This window comes from Amblyomma maculatum, chromosome 10 (assembly GCF_055883805.1).
Source record: "Amblyomma maculatum isolate TAMU_Amacu chromosome 10, ASM5588380v1, whole genome shotgun sequence".
Taxonomy (NCBI): domain Eukaryota; kingdom Metazoa; phylum Arthropoda; class Arachnida; order Ixodida; family Ixodidae; genus Amblyomma; species Amblyomma maculatum.
In genome coordinates this window covers 40,676,383-40,690,373 of record NC_139353.1, presented here as the reverse complement: position 1 = coordinate 40,690,373, position 13,991 = coordinate 40,676,383, and the positions used below count along the sequence as shown (strand labels likewise).

Sequence of the window (13,991 nt, the reverse complement as noted above, 5' to 3'; positions counted from 1 at the left end):
AGATAAACAATAAAATTCAACTGTAAATCATATACCGCTTTTCGTTATATGGCGTGGCTGTCCATGTTTTTTTTTTTTTTTTAATGTGTGTGCATAATTCGAAAATCGGAACAGGCGACTAAGTTTGGCGTTTTTATTCATCTACTGATAACAGTAAACGACAACTTCAGTTACTATATTTACTGCTTAAGTGAGGCAAAACGAATATCAACCTGCGGCAGTTCGCGATTTTACCCAGGGACGTTTATTCATAAAACGCCTTGATTGCGATCCTGGAAGAGAAACGTTAAAAATTATTTTGAGCTGAAATTAAACCCCGTCATGCTGGGAAATCTGGCACAAAATATCATAAAATTGAAGCCAAAGTTTCAGTACAATGATCTGACGTCAAGAAGCCTTGGAGTTGGCCTTTAACAGGAGCATAAATGCAGCGAAATAAAGCCAATTATTGCTGTGAATTAATGTCATCGGGTTTCTAGAAGCAAGAATTTCAGAACTGCGGGAAAGGCGCTGAGCGGAAGTGATCGATAGTGTGTCAGAGCGAGTCATCGTGAAATCGTCGTTTAGGTTGTATTTTCACCTGTTCAGAATTCATGAATAATTATTGCGTCTACAAGACATGGCAAATACGAATTGAACACGTCACACCCTTCGACGAGTTGTCTAAAATGCTGACTTGAAATTAGCAATCTTTTAAATGACCGACAGAAGTCATCAAAACACGAACTTAAATGCTGGAAAATGCATGAGCACACCGTGAGCAAACCCTTGAGCCACCCGGTTGGTAAAAACAGAGTTCGGCACAATCGCGGTGGTGGTGAGGTGTTGGCTATAACGCATGGGACGGCGCAGTATCTGTCTCTCATCCACGGCCGGTATATTATACCGACTCCGTCCTGATGTTATTATTTGGGTTTATTCTCTTAGGGTGAGGACGACATGGCTCTGTCAGTAGGCACCAGTTTAATTGTCGCACAAGCATTGCATTGACATCTGGCTCAGATTTGGGGCTGTTTCGTTTCGAAGTGCAAGATGCCGGGCTAGTTGGTACTGCATAATAAAATAAAACAGCGCAAGGAACGGGACAAAGCACGAAGGAACACGAGGCGCCTGTGCCTTTGTCTCCGTTCCTTCGTGTTTTGTCCCGTTCCTTGCGCTGTTTTATTTTATGATACTGTTACGAAGCGGTAAGCCGATGAAGACAGGAGACAGAACATGACCGATGACGATGGTAGACGACGTTTAATGAATGTTCGCGGGCCTAGCATGAGCGCTCCTGCCCACGCCACTGCCCGCTTCTTCTTCCTTGCCGTCCGTAACATGACCCGGGGCCACCGAGCGATCGTCCCGATCGTGAACGAGGAAGTTTAGCGATAGTAATGATTTTATGGCATGATGATGGGCGTGTCTGGATGCTTGAAGAAGAAGAGGAAGAAGGAAGAATAGAACGGCTTGCCGGTACGATGTCTGATGCGTGGGTGATCCGCCTCCCTTGGAGCTGTCAACCATCCGTTACCAGTGTCCATGGGACCGATGGCTCGAGGTCACGTCGGGCAGCTTGGGCGGGGGTTGCGTGTTTGTGTACATCGGTTCCTTCGGGTCATTCGGGTCTTTCGGGTCCTTCGTCTCGGTTCTGATTGCTATGTCTGTTCTCCTTGTCTTCAGGTCTGGGCTTGAAGGGCTGGGGCGAGCTGCTCGGCAATGTCCCTGGGCCCTCGGTGATGGTCTCAGCTTGAAGATGGCCTCGATGCTCCAAGGCGAGGATGGGGATGCCGTACGCCGCACCTCCAACCAAATGTTACGAAGCGGTAAGCCGATGAAGACAGGAGACAGAACATGACCGATGACGATGGTAGATGACGTTTAATGAATGTTCGCGGGCCTAGCACGAGCGCTCCTGCCCACGCCACTGCCCGCTTCTTCTTCCTTGCCGTCCGTAACAATACTGTTTCGTTTCGACCCGAAAAAAGACTTCCATGCCTGGGAATCCATACAAGACGCATTTTCTCCACAGTCACTCGTAAGCGAGACAGTTGGCTCACTGCAAAATTAAGTTTTTCCGCGAAATGGCATCGTTATCATTCTCAACAGGAACGTCAAAACTTCGTAGACCCATTTGGGTCTAAGGTATTTCAGTGTATACAGCTCAGTACCGCAAACCACATCATTCATCTGGGGAAGAATAGAAAAAGGTGCTCGAACCACGTTCATGTTTAGAGCGTGGCTGACTGTACACGCCAGTGTGAGTTAGTTTTTATTTTATATTAAAAACAGGAACACGTCACAGTTGAGGCTTACAGACGAGACAACCGAAAGAACGCTTTCCGGCCCAAGCGATATTTGTCCCAGACACCAATTGACAGTGCACGGAACTAAACGGTACAACAAAGCTCACCGAACCGCGCCCATGACGTAACCTCGGGTGCCTAAGCAGACGGCGCGCCGCCTGTTGCAACAACGCCAGCGGGCGTTTCCCTCTCCCTTTTTTCTTGCCCCGGTAACTAAGCAGACCCCTTTCCCGTCGGCAGAAAAGCTCTACCTGTCACTTGCGCTTTAAATATAGCAGAAGAGCCGGCAGTGTCTCCACCCGGAAAGTGGCCTCCAGGGACATGAGAAGGGATGGGTTTCCGAAGACAACTCTTTTCTTCCTAAATCCGGCTAGGCTTTTCTCCGCAAACAGCGCTTAAAGACCGTCGGTGAAGAACGAAACGTTTTTATAGTGCAGCAGATCTTATTTTTGGTGTCCAATGATGGCCTGTCAATCAGATGTGCTATGGGGAAATAATTACTGCGAAAAAATTGCGGTACTCTGTGAAAGAAAAGAAATACACGAAAAAAATTGTTATAAGTTTGTCGTCTTTGGAAACTTACTAGTTAGGCCGAAGTGAATGCTACAACTTCCGGATCGCTTTCGGCATTACTCGGATTCATTCGGGTTTTCAGCGCCTTACTCTGTTTTTCAGTCGTAAACCCCAACCAATGCTGCTATTAATGCTCGTGATATTGCTGTTAAATTCGCTGCATCGTCATTGTTGTGAAGCTTTAACACCGTTTTTTTTTTAATTTTATTTGGGAAACAAATTGGAATGAATATATTCAGCTGTCAACAGATCACATTGTTTGAAATATCATAGTTCTTCCATACTGAAAAATGAAAAGTTCTACGTGGCAATAACCTCACAGAATCTCATCTAATCACATATACTCTCATACGGTGCACGTCATTATCATAAAATATCTTCCATGATTTATGGTAATGTACAAGAAACTATGAGACCTTACACAATTATATGCGACTTGTATGTGATTTCTTACGTGAATTGAGTGATACTGTGTGAGAAAATGTGAGGTTATTGCCTCATACAATTTTTCCAGTAGGGAAATTTGAATGGAATCTGTAGATGCTATGCAGACAGACAAAGCCAGGCCGTGCGGGAGATTTCGCCGCTAGAGGGATTCACGCGTCCGCTCCGACTGCGTTCCGTGCAGCAAAACCGCCGCCGTCGCCGCAAGCCGCCCTTATCAGCTGGGCGAGCAAGGCCTGTTTATCTGCCGGGGGCCACCAGCCTCGCTGCTGCTGATTAACACAGCGCGCCTTCGCTGTGTGCGTGTGCTGTGAAAACGCTTCACCGACGAGCGTCGAGTGCGGAACCGTGGGCGATGTGACGGATATAAGCTCCGAGAAGGTGTAAAAACGCGCAACCTGCTTGACACGACCACAGTACAGAGAACCGTAGACGACGCGCCAAGGGCTCTGAAAGCAATCTGATTTAACCCGAATCGATCACACCAATTTCCTCGTCATTATTTTCCTCTCCCGGCTAGTTCTTCATCACGTGAACAAATGTATATCCATCTGCTTATTAGTGACTGCCTCATAATAATAAACAGGTTAACAGGTATATCACAAATTACCGCACGCACGAAGAAACAAAAGGGTTATAACCCCCGTACCTATTCAGGTATACCGGCTCGAACAGTTCTGGAGCGACGTGGACCAGCCTCATGCTTGCTGGATGATGGTCATGTGTGGCCCTCGTCCAAAGTTTTGGCTCTTAGCCAAACCGGGGTCAGAGCTCTCAGTTTCCCGCTCAGTGCAAAGACAGCCTGTAGACTTTTTCGCAATAAGACTACGCTGGATGCCTTTAACACTATAGTGAAACCAAAAACCGCTTTGAATCGTGCGAGACTCGAATTAACCGGTACCTTTTTAACGCAGTTGATGATGATGGGGCCATTTCTTTCGAATGAAGCAGGGGTTCGAATTAAGCGAAAACGAACTAACGACAATGCGCTAATTTGTTAGGCGACTAGCAGTCTTTTGCAAGAACCCTGTCACAATGGGGCGCATGCACATATTTGCGGTTTTTGCGCCACAGGCGCCACGCAACGGCCGCGCCGCGCACTGCTGGGAATAGCATCGGCGAGAACCATAGAGTTTCTTACTCTTACCTAGAGGGAAAGCTGTGCTGCCGTCTATGGGCGTTTACATGGAGTTTCCAGACGGCCAGTTCAGCCACCATGGGCGCTCAAAGCATCATGGGCCGGTGAGCTACCGAGTGCAGAACTACAACTTTTGGCCAAAACTAATGCAAAGATAAACGTTGTTCTACCGTAAATAATGCCCTAAGACCGAATATTGTGACTATAAATTGTAAAGAGAGAGAGAAACAGCATGTCAGTGTGATATTTATCCAATATAAGCGATGGCTCTTTCTCCTATTGGCTTATTTTTGAGCAGCACAAATACCAATATTTCGCACTTAATAGGCAAACTTTGAAATAAAAAAACGTTATGAAAATATTTATGGTTGTGCAATCACTTAAGAAAGTTTTTAGTGGCATTTTGGGAAACAAAAACCATTTATTGGCGACGTCTGCTTTTGAGCCTTCGCTACTATGGCTTTCGCGGTCTATGTACGTACCTTCAGATGATGATGAGGACGAAAAAGAAACATCGCAGTAACGCCACTCAACGTACCCGAGAAAAACCGACTGTCCCGCAACAAGTAGCACACCGGCCCATGATTCTTAGCGCGCCCATGGTGGCTGAAGTGCAGCGCCCTCAGCTTTCCCTCTAGTTAGTGTAAGGAACTCTATGGCGAGAACGAACCCGGGAAGTTCGCTGCGTAGAGTGAGAGGTCGGAAATGCCATTTGTTGTACAATATCGCGGCAAAGGTGCCTTTTTATACTGCGCCAACTTTGCATAATAACACGAGTGAACGCTCAGCTTCCGTTTCTCATCTTCTTAATCCTGCCCTTGGCGTCATGTTGACGAATTCATGTTGTGTTAACTCAGCACGTAGTTTTGAAGTCATCGCCGGTGGAATTGAATCGATTTTGGCATCGTTGTATTATAGCACCCCTCACGTACGCCGCTGCCCCAACAGGTGGCGCGCGAACAGAATAAAGTTTACTCTGCGGAACTTACGTCCGGGTGGACAGCTCCTATGTGAGTTCAACTTAGGCAGCTCAGTTCCCACTATAAAAAGTGTCTTCGTTGGATTTTCAAGAGCCGAAGCAGCACAGAGTACCACAGGCTGTATATAATGTCATACATTTAAGGTGTAGCAATAAGCGTCACCTTGATGCTCTTTTACAATGATTTGCCAATCTACAGTAATACATTCACTGATAGATATTTTATATGTTTACTTCTATAGAGAGATATACTTACTAAAAAACTTCCTTTTGTGGGGTGAAAGCTCTAGTTCCAGTTGGAGTTACTACACCACGTTCAGTTTATTCAAACAAAAGATGTGTGCTGATCAACGCTTCTTTACCTAGCATATATCTTGACAGCCCATTGACTATTCTGTAAATTTCCTTCCTTTTCTCCCGTATCTGACAGCATACGTTTCGAAAAGCAACGTGTTTGTTCCTGAAATTGTAACCTGTGCGGGCTCGTTGAACGTTTAAAATAAACCCTTAGGCGTCTTCAAAAACGCAGTGCAGTGGCATTCATGGATAGTATAATCTACGTCGTCATCATCACCACCACCATCATCATAATCAGATGATGACGGCCTCTCATATTTCTCCAATTAAACCGGTCCTGTGTAGCTGCATCACTTGACACCTGCGAATTTCTTAACCTCATCCGCCCCCCCCCCCCCCCCCCCGGACTTTTTGCCGCCCCTTGCTACGCTTTCTTCCCCTTGGTATAAAATTTGATACCTTTACCCCCCCCCCCCCCCTCCCACCTTCGGTTTCTCTCTTCGCACTGCATGCCCTGCCCATGCCCACTTCTTGATTTCCACTCGAATGTCATTAACTCGAGTTATTTCTCTGACCTACTCCGTGCGCTTCCTATCTCTTAACGTTACCCCTACCATTTCTCGTTCCATAGCTCTCTGCGTTGTCCTCAACTTAACTATAGAAACCTATTCGTAAGCCACCACGTCTCAGCCCCATAGGTGAGTGCAGGTAAGATGCAACTGTTGTATATACTTTCCTCTTGAGCGATACCGGTAAGCTGCTTGTCATAAGCTGCGAATACTTGCCAAATGCGCTCCATCTCAATCTTATTCTTCTAGTTATTTTCCATTTCACGATCCATATCTGCGGTTGCCACCTGTCCTAAGTAGGTATATTCGTCTAAGTACCGCTTCCAGTTGTTCAATAATAGTAAACGGCTGATTACAGTAGCTGTTTTGCTATGATAAGAAAGGGAACGCTCAGGGCGTGAAAAATTGCACCAATCCAATCAACTTAATCTCCGTTACGTAGAAGGTATTTACTAAGGCAATCGCTAATAGAATCGGAAAACCTTAGACTTCGGTCAACCAAAGGATCAAGCAGGTTTTCGGGAAGCAGGGGTACTCTACTATCTACGATATCCATAATATCAACCAGTTGATAGAAAAATGCTCGGAGTAACCCGCCCTTATACATAGCATTCATTGATTTCATAAAAGCATTTGACTCAGTCAAATCATCGACATTCATGCAGGCATTGAAAAATCAGGGTGTAGACGAGCCATATGTGAAAGTACTGGCGTATATATATATATATAGTGGCTGCACAGTCCCCGTAGTTCTGCATAACAAGAGTGATGAAATCCTCACGATGATGATAAAAACGAAAGGTGTTAAGCAAGGAGGCAAGATCTCAACAGTAATATTCACAGCTTGCTTAGAGGAAGTATTCAGAGACCTGAAATGGGAGAAGTTAGGGATAAAGGTTGGTGGAGAATGCCTAAGTAAGTAATCTGCGATTCGCTGATAACATTGCCTTGCTGAGTAACTGAGGCAATGAACTGCAAATAATGATTGATGACAGAGACAAGAAAGAAAAAACTAAGGCCTAAAATCAATATTCAGAAGAGAAGAGTAAGGTATTGTTCAACAGCCTCGAGAAGGGGCAGAAGTGCACAATAGATGACCTACAAACAAGCTTGAAAAGCACAACTGCAAATTACGGATTTGGGGACGCAACAATAGACCTGGCAAAAAAAAGCAAAAATCTAAATGTGGAAATATCCCAGAATAACAACTTGAGGGGCGAGTTGGTGTATAATACCCAGAACTGTGACGCAACGTAGACAAGCACGTAGAGATAAACACCACACAGGCGCACACTACCAACTGCAATACAAAACGGAACCCGAACTTCCACTTTCACACCCAGCCAACACTTCCTCCTCTATTTGGCTACGAGGGTTGCTAAAATTTATTGTGACATATACATATCTGCCTGGGAAAAAAGAAGTGTGCGAGTGCGATGTACTTTGGGGGTAGAGGAGGAAGTGTTGGCTGGGTGTGAAAGAGGAAGTTTGGGTTCCTTTTTGTATTACAGTCGGTAGTGTGCGCCTGTGTTGTGTTTCTCTCTACGTGTTTGGTTACGCTGCGCCGCAGTTTCAGGTGAAATGTGGAGATGTTCCCAATTGACCCCCCCCCCCCCCTCCCCCACTCTCTCTCTCTCTCTAGACATTCAAGGAGTAGCGCCTAAATCGGCTTCAGCCCAGAAGCAGCAGACTATAACCCGAAGAAACGAAAAATAGCGACCAAAACCAAACCTAATCGTTATTGCACAATTTTCCATTTCCTGACCCCGCACAGCTGGAAACTTACAGAATTGCCTAAAAGTGGTGATAGGGGGCGGCAGTGAGCAGCCCTCCAAAGTTGGTGAATACGCGGAGCGGCAACACTGACTAGAACATTCTGTGCTCGGCAATCAGTTCTCGTCCTGCAGAACATAATTCGACCATCAGCGACACTCTAAGTGTTAATATGCTCGACGCATTCGACTCTCTTAGCTCTATCCTCATTAACATCTATTCCTTTAGCGTTGACGTGGTAATACAAGATTTTTTTTTAAAGCGAAAGCTTCAATACGCCAGGCAGTTCGAGCCAACGTTACTAGAACCAGGTTCGAGCCGTCGGGTATTCACGGTTTCCACCTTGAGGGAGATGTAGAGGTCAAACTTCTGTGTTAAGCCTGGTGGTCACCATATGACTTTGGGGCATAGTCACGTAAGCCACCAAGTGGCCCGTGACCACTGTCAGGGTCAAGGTCAAGCTCACGAGATTTAGAGGTCAATTTCTCTTCAAGGGCTACAAGGTTAAGTCATGCACAGTTAATGGTCACACCCAGTGTCAATGTAACATTCGTGCGGCGCTTATCCAACGAAGAGGAGTGTCGCATTTCCGATCTCCAACTGCCATGCAGCACTCGGTGTGTGATAAAGTGGCGATATGACGCGTGCTAAACAGGCAGCGGCTCAGCCTACTGTTCTAGACAAATACGAGATAAATATCTAGACTCTGCGTGCCGACAGCTGTCAATATACGAGGGTACCACGGGTGCAGTAGAAAACCATTACAACAAAAGTATACGCATATACGGAAACGTAAGATGCTCGTCGAAACCAAAGCACTGCCTTTCGCGCCTCGACGGTCGCCCCTCTCGGTCTAACTTACTCGATTTGTTACTTAGTGCCTGGCATGATTAGTCCAGCTGGTTACTTCCAGCCATATCACTCCATTTAACGGCCCTGGTAATAACTAATGTATAAAGTGGTTCGTTCTGTTCTAGTTTAATTGCCTGTCGACAGCACGTAGGTATATGGAGATATGAAAGTAAAAAGTGATCTGAATCCTGTTTAATTCTAACCCAAAGTCTTAACGATAACTGAACTTCCGAGCCCTGTTTACCCTAGCTCATATCGTAACAAATATATATATATATATATTTTTTTTAATGGGCCATCCACTGCTTTTTGTCGTATGGGTTGTATTGTTTGTTTGATTTTGTGTCGACATCAAGTAGCAATATAGTTTTACACATATCAAGGTTAAAGGCGATCCCTACCTCGTTTACCTCTAACGCTAGTCTGAAACGACAGATAGATCGGTGATTCATTTATTACGTTATCGTGCTGAGCTTAGTGCATACGATAAGACATACAATAAGTAAAACATTTTGAATGGACGACCCAGAACCTTTATCTTGTACTGTGTTTTTTTTTATTTTACGTCGAACAAATATGTCACGATTGATTCATTATTCAATCTATTATTCAACGTACGCAGCCTAACAGAATGCATTCATTTAAATTAGATAAAGTTCACGTCATACGGTGACGGGATAAGTGTAAGTCCTTCATTATTTCACTAATGTATTCGCATGAAAAAATGATTCTGAAATTATTCTAAAAAGATCATTTACGAGTGCGAAGCATAAGTAAATCGAGAAAGTCGGGAAGCGAAATCGATTTCTTACAGACGTGTCCAAATCATATCAAAGGCACCCCTCCTTTCCTCCTTCCTTAATCCTGAGCCCGGGCAAGAGCAAATCTTTCCTTTCTTTCAGCGTAACGCTGTCGCAACTTCACAAAAATCGATTTGTCGCCTCGTACATTGTGTGGATTGTCCGAGTGGAACACGCAGATGTTCCCTTATTTGCCGCGCTCAAGAAAGATAGTTTTATGAAAGACCCTTGCGGGGGTAACACTGCCGATTTCAAAGACTACATTCGCTTCCACACAATTCGGTCATCCGCAAGCGCTGTTGACAGATCGCCAGCGTATACAATACAATAACGTCGTTGAGTGGCTTTTCTTATCTGTCACATTGCAGCGGTGGACAGCGTAGCGTAGACGCGAACGAGTAGCTAAAAATAACTGCTCAACAATTTATTGATTTTCCTTTTGCTCAAGCAAGTGACTGCGCTGAACTTTTCGATCTTCTTTTTACGTTTCAATTGGCAAAGAAAGCATGCGCTGATGTTGCAATATATATTCGTCCTGCCCAGTAAATATACCAGGTGTTCCAAGGAAGCCTGTTACTTAATAAAAAAATATATTTACAATAAAGAGATGGCGTTTTCGCCTGTGTGGTATACCATGTTGACGGACGTCAAAAAGGAGGGGGGGAGGGGGGGATAGCGTTAACTAGTCATCTGATTAATAAATATTGATTTATTAAACTTTTTTAGCTATTGCAGATGGACACCTGGTTGTAATTAGATATCACTGCCTGACCATTAGCAATAGCCATCTCGGTTTTTAGATGTTCAAAAACGTGGTTTCCTTCGGCGTCGCGGAGCAACAAATATTGGCCATTTCTCACGCCATTCAAAAACAACGTGCAGGTAGCGAGCGTAAAGCGACGGCCATCAAGTCAAGTCTCTCCTCGGGGTAAGTGTCACGTGACTGAGACGTCTGAGAAGCACTGTATGGTGGTGAAGGACAGTTGATGTGGTCATAATGAGCCAATCTTAACCAAATGCAAAGCAAAAGAGTCTGGATTGAATTAAATTTCTGGAAAATTACGGTTTTCTATTTCAATTTTTTTAATCTTCCGTGAATAGGAGGAGGAGGAAAAAAGGAGGGCGGAAGGCAGGGATTTAACCGGAAAGAATGAATTCCGGTTGGCTACCCTGCCCTGGGGAAGGGGAATGGGGGATTAAAAGGGAAGGGTAGAAGAGGAGAGGAGATGAGAAAGTCACAGTCTGTCAATCAGGCTAGTATCTCTTAAAAAGCGAAGAAGTGCCTTGTAGGCTTTGAGCGCAGATGACTTTCGTGGCTATGGTCCCAAGATCTTCCCTTCTATTAAGGGGTGAGCGTCCAGACGATCCAATGCAGTACGCAGCGATGTCGTTCAGTTGCAAAAGCAGGAAAATCACAAAGGAGGGGCTCAATCGTGTCATCAACACCACGTCGTTCACAAGCAGGGCTGTCAGCCATCCCGATCAGGAAGGCGTATTTGTTTGCGAAAGCAACGCCAAGCCATAGGCGGCAACGTTGTTTCACGACGTGTTTTGTGGTGGGTAATACGCAGGCGCAGTCCGGGGTCTATTGCCTAGAGGCGACGGTTGGAGAACTCTCCGGTGTTCCACGCTGAATGTGTCAGCTCCACAGCCAAACTCCGAAGCCCGTTCGTTGCGTCGGCTCTCGTTAACGGAATTTGGACTGGAAGTCCGTCGTTGTGGGCTGAACGGGCAGCTTCGTCCGCCTGGTTATTTCCTGCAATGCCACACTGTCCTGGCAGCCACTGGTAGATGATGTCGTGGCCTTTGGATATTGCGGCGCAAGACTATTCCGTGAATAAATAGTCTTCGTCACAGGGGACATAGGCGAAAATTAAGCCCACAGAAATAAAGATATGCACGCATTCTTACCTTCCGCACGACTCAACCTCGTCACTGTGTGGGGGCCAGTTAAAATACTGCAATCCGTATAAACCAACCAGTGTAAACTTTATCATTAATATTTTTGTACAGGATGCAAATATTATTTTGATAAAAGTACTACATATTAATGCTTTACAGAATACATCGGCGAAACAACAAGCCCGAAGCAAGCTGACTATGTTCACAAGATCACTTCGATCGCGTATTAGTCCACCGTTGGCAGAGCGTGATTTCTTGAAAGGCATTTCGCGCCTTTGGTGCGTATTCATATCTACGGTGAGCTAAAAACCAAAATAAAGACAGCCTGAAAGCTTAATGCGTTTTTTTAATCGAAAAATCGGGCACTCAAGGCAAAAATACTGGGAGCATGTACTCAGTATTCGTTCAGTGCACTTTCAAATACGTTGCTACCCACAACGGCAATATCACGCTTGGTAACCACCATGTAAGGGAAAACCAGCTCTGTTCAAGGTACTAATGTTACCTGTTCCTTGCTAAGAACATTTTGTGGCTCTACAACAAAGGCTGGGTAGGAAAGAGACCGTGACAGGCTTTTGTCCCCGTCCCGTGTGGGGTGAGCAACTCGACTTCCCCGAGTCCTTTCGATGCGCTTCAGTCAACATACATGGGGGTGAGCTCGTGATATGCACTAGTCCGTTGCCCCTACACCCTTCTACCCTCTATACCATCAACCAGACATCCAGGTGCCTTACTTCTCCCTCTTGTTGCCTTTGTAAGATTGGAAGTCAAGTTGGAAGAATTTGGCACTAGACAGTGTTCCTAGTACTGGCTAGCTCACCCTCTCGACTGACTGCAAGAATTTTCGGGGAGACCTGAAAGTACATTCAACGTGTGAAGAAAAGCGGAAGGGGGAACCGAGCAAACTGTAAACTTCGAGGTCTGCAAGAAAAAGCCATGCGGTCCTCGCTGTTTCCGAGGTTGTTAGCGTGCATGCTGCGCGCACCAAATATTTGGCAGGGACGAGTTTGGTGGCTTGGAACCCGCACTTTGTGCATGCGCAGACCAGCTTTGTCTGACGTGCGAGACGCACTGCGGCGCTCAGCGTGATGAAGCGTGGGCATCTGGGAAGGTGCAAGAAATGCGTCGTCCTGTGGCACCCTTCCTTTCCCTTTTTTCTTGTTAGTCAATAAATAATGAGCGTATTTCTAGCGCACGGAAGGTGTCTCCAAGTTACAGAGAGTTTAGACACTATGACACCAATGTGGAAACGTTGTAAGGCAAGGGCCAGCGCTAGCATGTACTTTGTGTACATGCTACTTTGTTGTTGTTTGTTACTTTGTACTTGTTACTTGCTCCATGTTACTTTGAGTAACATGTTACTTTGAGTAATGCGCAAAGCACGTACGTGTCTGTGCGACATAAATGCGATGTCAGTGCACGTTAAGGAGCTCAAGGTGATCTAAATTTCCGGAGTCTTCCACTACGGCGTCTCTCATAGCCAGAGTCGCTTTGGGACGTTAAAACCCAAAAACCAAAAGCAAGCCAACCAATTCATTACAATCCGGTTCTGGGTCCATTTCTGGCAACTCTCATGACTTCAGCTGCATTGCAGCTATTCGGTTACTTGCATAATTAATTTTTATTCTCTTCACTGGCAGCTGAACCCGACTCCGCAAAATTTATCGACAAGCTCTGCTGAGCGCGAGTGAGCTGCATCGATGTGTGGCCACACGCATGGAGCGGGGAGCTGTTGTTATCTCGTCCTTTCTGCTCCTCCTATCGGTCGGATGATAACGTTGTTTTCGTTCTGAGGCCGATGGTTCCATTGCAATGCCCCTAGGAGCTCTCGCGTTTCTTTCTTTTTCTAATCACCCCGAAGCGTTCGATGAACGCGGCTTCAAGGCACCCTGAGCTTATAACAGTTGCACAAAACTAAATGGTACACGTATTCGTTTGTCTTTTAACGTTTTTATCACGCTGCCTATACTTAAAACTCCCAGTGGTGTTAACCGTGTTATGTCTTTTAGTAGACGAGTGAACTGTGTCAATGACAAATGTTTCTGTATGTCTGACGGGGAAGGCGTGACTGCAGTTAGGAATCGCATGCTCCCTTGAAGGACTATAGACACCAAATTTGGTGGCATTTTTCTTCTTGTTAGTAATGCGTAAGTCATTACTGTACATCAGTACGCACGCAGTTTCGCTTACGACCGCTAAATAATTTATAACTGAATTTTCTTCTCTCACCAGTTTCGGTTTCGTTATCCGAGAATTGGCATTGAGGCCACAATCATGTCTTGATGCGAGGCATGAAAAAACAGTGATATAATCGCTCGTTCTTCACTTGTAATTATTTCTGTTCCTGGGGCAGGCTGGTCTTATCATTGCAGTGAA

General features: G+C 45.4%; 1 long non-coding RNA gene across 4 annotated transcripts in view; it reads right to left on the bottom strand.

Moving 5' to 3' along the window:
- LOC146176248 (uncharacterized) overlaps positions 1 to 13,991 on the bottom strand; it is a 221,867-nt gene extending 207,876 nt beyond the window's left edge. For all 4 annotated transcript variants that reach the window (XR_014701511.1, XR_014701508.1, XR_014701509.1 and 1 more), the window contains exon 1: positions 13,845 to 13,991. This is a non-coding gene — a long non-coding RNA (uncharacterized LOC146176248). The remainder of the gene's footprint in view (positions 1 to 13,844) is intronic.